We start from the raw sequence: 8,011 nt of genomic DNA, 5'->3' as shown, positions 1-8,011 counted from the left end.
TCATCTACTGTTCTCCTCCCACTGTGCAGCTTGGTTCCTAACTAGTAGAGGTAGAGAAAATATCAGAAGTGATTACTTCTCAATTTCCCGCTAAGCAATAAAATTAAAGAAAAAGATGAGAAAACTGCTACAAATGAAGAAAAACCAATGAAAAATCACTGTTAACCTTCAGAGTCCCAAAAAAGAGATAGTTCCTGAAAGAACAGCTCCTGGAGCACAAACAATGGCTATCTCCAAGAATAATTGCACCCAGAAGGTACTTAAAGAAATCAGAGAATCACTGGATAGAATGAATAAAAATCAAGAAGCAAGGGCTAAAACTAAATGAAATCACAATGGAGTTGGACAGACTCAAGAAAGCATATATGGAAATAATGAACTCCATTTAAGAAATAAATGACAAACTGACAAGCATAGGTAGTAGAATTGACCAAACAGAATAACCTCAGAGTTGGAGGACTAAAATACAGAATTAACCTAATCTATTAAAAATATAGGGGAAAAAATGTAAGAAGAAAGAAGAAACTCTCCAAGACTTGTGCGATGTTATCAAGAAGCCAAACCTACATCTGATTGGTATGCCTGAAGTAGAAAGAGAAATAGAAAACACTTTGGAACAAACATTTCATGAGGTTGTTCAGGAAAACTTTCCTCATTTGATCAGAGACATGACTATTCAGATATTCAGAGAACCCCTGCAAGACATTTTATGAGAAAGTCAACCCCTAGACCCAGATAGTAATTTGCCTACACAAAGTAGGTATAAAAGAAAACAAAAACCCTGAAGGCAGCAAGGGTTTCCCCTTGGAAGGGTCAGACTATCTACTGGGTAAGACCAATCAGAATCACTCCAGACTTATCTGCAGAAACACCACAGGCCAGAAGGGATGGACCTCTATCTTCAGTGTTCTCAAAGATAAACAATTTCAACCAAGAATTTCCTACCCAGCCAAGCTAAGCTTCATCAGTGATGGAGAATTAAAATCCTTTCCAGACATCCAATCCCTTAGATAACATGCTGCTTCCAGACCAGCTCTACAGAAGAAGATTAAAAAGATACTGTGCACAGATGAAAAAAGAAACAAAAGAAAGACCATACTCTTCACAAGATCACAAAAAACACAGAAGCAACAGAGCACAAAGCACATCTGCAAAAATGAAAACACACACATATATTAACACACAAGCTAAAAGAAAACAAAACATTCTTTTTCTCCAAAAAAACACCAAATGGCCAGTGACGTCAGTGCAGTGGGAGGGCTCAGAGACCTCAGGGGCCCTGGAATGGGATGCCCCGGTGGCTTTTGTGGAGGTTTCCGTAGTGGCCTCCGGCTGAGGTCATGGCCATGGTAGGGATTGGGGGCGAGGCTGTGGAGCTTGCAGAGGCAAGACCAAGGGCAAGGAGTGGATGCCAGTCACCAAGTTGGGCTGCCTAGTCAAGGTCATGAAAATCAAGTCACTGGAGGAGATCTAGCTCTTCTCCCTGCCCATCAAGAAGTCTGAGATCATCGACTTCTTGGTGCGTCTCTGAAGGATGAGGTTTTGAGGATCATGCCCATGCCAAAGCAGACCCATGTTGTCCAACGGACCAGGTTCAAGGCATTTGTTGCCATCAGGGACTACAATGGCCCATCAGTCTGGGTGTTAAGTGCTCCAAGGAAGTAGCCACTGCCATCCAAGGGACCATCATCCTGACCAAGCTGTCCATCATCCCTGTGCAGAGAGGCTACTGGGGGAACAAGATCAGCAAGCCCCACACCGTCCCTTGCAAGGTAGCTGGTCCCTGCAGCTCTGTGCTGATGCTCCTTATCCTTGCCCTCGGGGACACTGTAATCCTCTCGCCTCATGCCCAAGAAACTGCCGATGATGGCTAGCATTGATGACTGCTATACCTCGACTAGGGGCTGCACTGCCACCCTGAGCAGCCTCACCAAGGCCACTTTTGATGCCATCGCTAAGACCTATAGCTACTTGACCACTGACCTCTGGAAAGAGATGGTATTCACCAAGTCTCCCTATCAGGAATTCACCAACCATCTCGTCAAGATCCGCACCAGAGGCTCCATGCAGAGGACCCAGGCTCCTGCGGTGGAAACAACATAGGGTTTTCATACAAAAACTAAAGTGAACCAAGCCCCCCCAAACAAACAAAACAGCCTTATTAGAGCCTTATGACAGGAACAAACTCTCACATTTCAATAATCAGCCTGAATGTGAATAGACTAAATGCATTACTGAAAATATACTGAATGGCAAATAGGATAAATGAGCACAGCCCAAGTACATGTTGTCTCCAGGAAATACACTTCATGACAAAAGGACACTCATAGACTTAAGTTAGAGGATGGAGAATAAACTTTTAGGTGAACAGAAAGCAAAATAAAGGCAGGAGTTGCAATTTTAATATCAGACAAAACAGATTTCAAGCTATCAAAAATTTAAAAAGATGCTACATAATGATAAAAGTCTCAATCCATTGACAAGAAATATCCATCCTAAACACATATGCACTCAAAGCAGGAGCCCCAGGATTTATAAAGAAACTACTAAGTAAACTAAAAAAGGACATCAACTCTAACACTATCATAACTGAAGATTTAAATACTCCACTAACAACCCCAGATAGATCACTGAGGCAAAAAAATCAATAAAGAGATCAGAACCTCAACTTCACACTTGACCAAATGGACTTAATGGATGCCTACAGAACACTCCACCTAACAACCACAGATTTTACATTCTACCCATCACTACATGGAACAAATTCTAAGATTGACCACATCTTTGACTATAAATCAAACATTAAAAATTTCATAAGATCAAAATACTGCCATGCACCTTCTCAGGCCACAATGGAATAAAAATAAATACCATCATCCAGCAAAATTCCCCCAAAACACACAAAGACATGGACACGAAACAGCATGTTGCTGAACAATTTCTGGATGAACACAGAAATCAAAACAGAAATTAAAGGTTTTTTGGAAATAAAAGGAAACAAAAACACTTCCTACCAAAACCCCTGGGATGCCATGAAAACAATAGTAAGAGGGGAATTTATAACTTTACACATACACATCAAGAAAATAGAAAGATTAAGGGTTAACAGCCCAACAAAGCACTTAAGTGAACTGGAAAGGCAAGACCACCAAAATCCTAACTTGATTGACCAAGAAAAAGAGAAAAAAGCCAAAATAAACACAATCAGAAAAGCAAAAGAATAAGTCACAACTGACCCCAAAGAAATATAAAAGATTATCAGAGATTACTATGCACACTGTATGGGGAAAAAAATTGGAAAACCTAAATGAAATGGAGGACTTTCTGACATCACACAACCTCCCAAGATTGAAACAAGAAGAAATTGATACCATAAATAGACCAATAACAACCCAGGAGATCGACTCCATCATAATAAAATCACCACAAAAAAAGCCCCTGATCAGAAGGCTTTCCAGCAGAATTCTACAAAACGTACAAGGAGGAGCTGACACCAATCCTATTGAAAGTATTCCAGGCAATCAAGAAAAGTAGCGTTCTCCCCAAATCATTTTATGAAGCTAACATCACACTGATATCCAAACCAGGTATAGAGCCAACAAAGAAAGAGAACTACAGGACAATATGCCTGATGAACACAGATGCAAAAAGTTCTCAACAAGATTCTAGCAAATCAGCTCCAACAGTACATCTCAAAAATCATCTACCATGACCAAGTAGGGTTCATCCCTAAAATGCAGGACTGATTCAACATCTGCAAGACCATAAATGTAATTCAACATATCAGTAGATGTAAAATCAAAAACCACATGATTATATCATTAGATGCAGAAAAAGCTTTTGATAAAATCCAGCATCCTTTCTTGACAAAAACCCTTGAACACATAGGCAAAGAGGGAACATACCTCAAAATAGCAAGAGTCATCTATGATAAACCCACAGCCAATATATTGCTAAACAGATAGAAATGGGAAATGTGTCCCTTGAAAACTGGAGCAAGACAAGGCTACCCATTCTCACCCCTCCTGCTCAGTATAGTGTTGGAAGGCCTAGTCTAAGCAATCAGACAAGACAAGGAAATGAGGGGTATCCAAATAGCAAAAGAGTAGTTAAGTAAGCCCTTTTTGTTGATGATATGATCCTATACCTTGAAAACCCAAGATAATCTGTCAAAAACCTCCTTATACTGATAAAGGACTTTGGCAAAGCCTCAGAGTACAAAATCAGCATGCAAAAGACAGTCACATTTTTATACACCAACAAAAACCAGGAGAACCAAATAAAGAGCATAATCCTTTTCATGATAGCCACAAAAAAATGGCATCTTTCTCACCAGATAAGTGAAAGACCTTTACAATGAAAACTACAAAACACTGCTCAAAGATATCAAAGAAGACACAAACAAATGGAAAAATATTCCATGCTCATGGATTGGAAGAATCAACATTGTTAAGATGGCCATCCTACCCAAGGCAATCTACAGATTAAACACAACACCCATTAAATTACCAATGTAATTCTTCTCAGACCTGGAAATGATAATACAAAAATTCATATGGAAACATAAATGACCATGAATAGCCAAAACAATCCTCAGCAAAAGAAACAAAGTGAGTAGTATCACACTTCTGTACTTTAAACTTTATTATAAGGCTACAATAATCAAAACAGCCTGGTATTGGTACAAGAACAGGCATACAGACCAAAGGAACAAAATAGAGATCCTGGAGCAAAACCTCAATTTCTCAACCAACTCATGTTTGACAAAGCCTCCACCACCAACCACTGGGGAAAGGAGAACCTATTCAATAAATGGTGCTGGAAAAAAAATGGATGACCACATGCAGAAGAATGAAACAGGACCTCTACCTATCATTATACACAAAAATCAACTCTTAATGGATCAAAGACCTAAATGTAAAACCTCAATCTATTAGAATCTTAGAAAATGTAGGAGATGCATGGAAAATGGAATAGGCAACCAAGTCCTGATCAAAATCCCAAATGCCCATGCTATAGAGATAAGAAAGACAAGTGGGACTTTGTCAAACTGAAAAGCTTCTGCTAAGCAAAAGAAACCATAAGAGAGTGAAGAGACAGCCCACAGAATGGGAAAAGATATTTGCCAACTGTATATCTGACAAAGGCCTAACATCTAGGATCTACAAGGAACTCCAACATGCTGAAAGGAAACAAACAAACAAACAAAAACCCCCAGCCCTATTAAAAAGTGGGCAAAAGACATGAATAGACACTTCTCAAAAGAAGACATATGGGCAGCCAACAGATATATGAAAAAATGCTCAGCCTCACCTATCATCAAATAAATGAAAATGGAAACCACACTGAGATGCCACCTAACTCCAGTCAGGATGGCCATCATTCATAACTCAAAAAACAACAGATGCTGGAGAGGATGCAGAGAAAAGGAAACGCTTCTACACTGTTGGTGGGAGTGTAAACTAGTACAACTTCTGTATAAAACAGTGTGGCGATTTCTAAAAGATCAAAATATCAGACTACCATATGACCATCAATCCCCCTTCTGGGAATATACCTGGAGGAACTAAAATCAGACTACAAAAAAGATACCAGAGTACACATGTTTATTGCAACACTATTCATAACAGCAAAAACATGGAACCAACCATGCTGTCCATCAAAAGTAGACTGGATAGAAAATGTGGTACACATACATAATGAAATATTATGCAGCCATAAAGAAGGACAAAATTATGTATGGACTTTGCAGCAACTTGGATGGATTTAGAGTCTATCATACTTAGTGATCTATCACAGAAACAAAGAACTGAGTACCACATGTTCTTACTAATAAGTGGACCCTGAACATTTATCATAATACTACATGAAAGAGATTGGCAGTAGCAGATCACTGCCAGAGGAGGGAGGGGAGGGTACATAGCATTAATAAGGATAACTGATCCCAAACCAGACAAAGTAAGGACCAATGGGAGACCCAAACTTCATCTGTACAATGATCACTTACATACCTAACCCTGAATTGTACCCCACATCTTTGAAAAATAAAAGGAGCTATTCATAAAATGTCTTTATTATACTTTTATTGTCCATAAGATCTGTAGTGATGCTTCCTCTTTCATTTCTCTTTTTAATCTTATGAATTAATTTTTGTTTATTTTCTTTTTTTTTTATTTCAATAACTTTAGGGGTACAAATAGTTGTTGGTTACATGGATGCATTGTGTAGTAGCAAAGAAAGCTGGGCTTTAAGTGTACTCACCACCCCCACACCCACCTGTGCACACTGTACCTGATAGGTGATTTTTATCCCTCCTCTTCTTCCCATCAGTTTCCAGTGTCAGTTATACTATTCTATATGCCTTTACAGAGCTTTCATTTAGCTCCTACTTATAAGTAAGAATATGTAGTGTTTGGTTTTCTGTTCCTGTTAGTTCACTTAGGGTGATATTCTCAAATTCCATCCAAATTGCAGCAAAAGATACTATTTCATTATTTTTATGACTGAATAGTACTCCATGATGTGTGTGTGTGTGTGTGTGTGTGTGTGTATGTGTGTGTGTGTGTGTGTGTGTGTGTGTGTGTGTGTGTGTCCAAAAAACAATATTAACTTTTGGAGAGTGGGTCCCCTGTAGTACAGGCTTCCCCTTCTAGGTAACTGTTGTAGGAAACCATTGACATCAGTGTATCAGCTAGTGTTGATGTGAGACCCTGTGTTGTGGAAGAAACATCCCAAGTTGTAGCAAACAGGTGACTGGTTCTTCTACCTGCCCACACCACTCTGAGTGTTCAGCAGTTTTTGACCCAAAGCAGCATGACTCCTGTGCCCCACCCTCCCTATTTAACTGATCTCACCCCAAGTAACTTTTTTTTTGTTTTCCTGGATGAAAAAAATTCCTCAAAGAGAAACATTTTGCTGATGTGGAAGTCATGAAACAAAACCAAAAAAAAACGGCAGAAGTACTAAAAGCCATCAAAGTTGATGCATTGAAAAACTGTTTTGAGCAGTAGAAAAAGCATTCTGATATTGCATCAGATGGAGAGTACTTTGAAAGTGACTGATGTTTAAAATGTAAGAATAAATTCCATTTTGGGGAGCTTCCATATATATATATGTAATATATAAATAATGTAATATATATCACAGTTTTATCCCTTCTTTCATTTCTAATATTATATATATCACACTTTCATTTCCTCTTTCATTTCTGATATCAGTAATTCATGTCTTCTGATTTCCTTAGTTAGCCTGGCTGTAGGCTTATTGATTTTATTGATCTTTAAAAAAAAAAAAAAGAACCAACTTTTAGGTTATCTTAATTTTCTCTATTAATTTTTTGTTTTGAACTTAAAAAGATTTCTGTTGTAATTTATATATAGTTTTTGTTCTGCTTACTTTGGATTTAATTTGGGATTTTTTTAGTTTTTTTCTAAGGTAGAAGCTTAGATTATTGATTTTGCATCTTTCTTCTTTTCTAATATATACATTACATACCACAATTTTTTTCTAAGCACTGTTTTTGCTGAATCCAACAATTTTTGATAAGTTATCATTTTATTTTTGTTTAGTTTCAAAATATTTTTAATTTCCCTGTGAGCTGTAATTGTTGACCTATGTGTCATATAGAAGTATGTTGTTTAATTTCCAAGTATTTGGAGATTTTCCGGGTATCTTTCTGCTATTGATTTCTAGCTTAATTTCATTGTGGTTAAGAGCAGATGTTGTATGATTTCTGTTCTTCTAAGTTTGTTCTGGTGTGTTTTATGGCTCAGAATGTATCTATCTTAGTGAATGTTTCATGAAAGCTTGAAAAGAATGTGCATGTTGATGTTGTTGGAAGAAGAAGTCCATAGTTGTCCATTATGTCCAATTAATTAATCTTGCTGTTGAGTTCACAGATCTGCTTGCTAGATCTGTCCATTAATTATAGAAGTGTGTTACACTCACCAATTATAATAGTAGATTAATCTATTAATCATTGCATTCTATATGTTTTTGTCTTGTGTACATA

The 8,011-nt window shown here is 37.8% G+C and overlaps 1 pseudogene; it reads left to right on the top strand.

Annotated features, from left to right (window-relative positions):
- The first annotated feature begins 1,302 nt into the window (after window positions 1–1,302).
- LOC103262286 lies at window positions 1,303–2,103 on the top strand (annotated as a pseudogene).
- Window positions 2,104–8,011: the final 5,908 nt, after the last annotated feature.

The sequence above is a fragment of the Carlito syrichta genome, unplaced genomic scaffold (genome assembly GCF_000164805.1).
Source record: "Carlito syrichta isolate Samal-C Ts95f unplaced genomic scaffold, Tarsius_syrichta-2.0.1 Scaffold304429, whole genome shotgun sequence".
Taxonomy (NCBI): Eukaryota; Metazoa; Chordata; class Mammalia; order Primates; family Tarsiidae; genus Carlito; species Carlito syrichta.
This window is presented reverse-complemented; position numbering and strand designations above follow the sequence as displayed.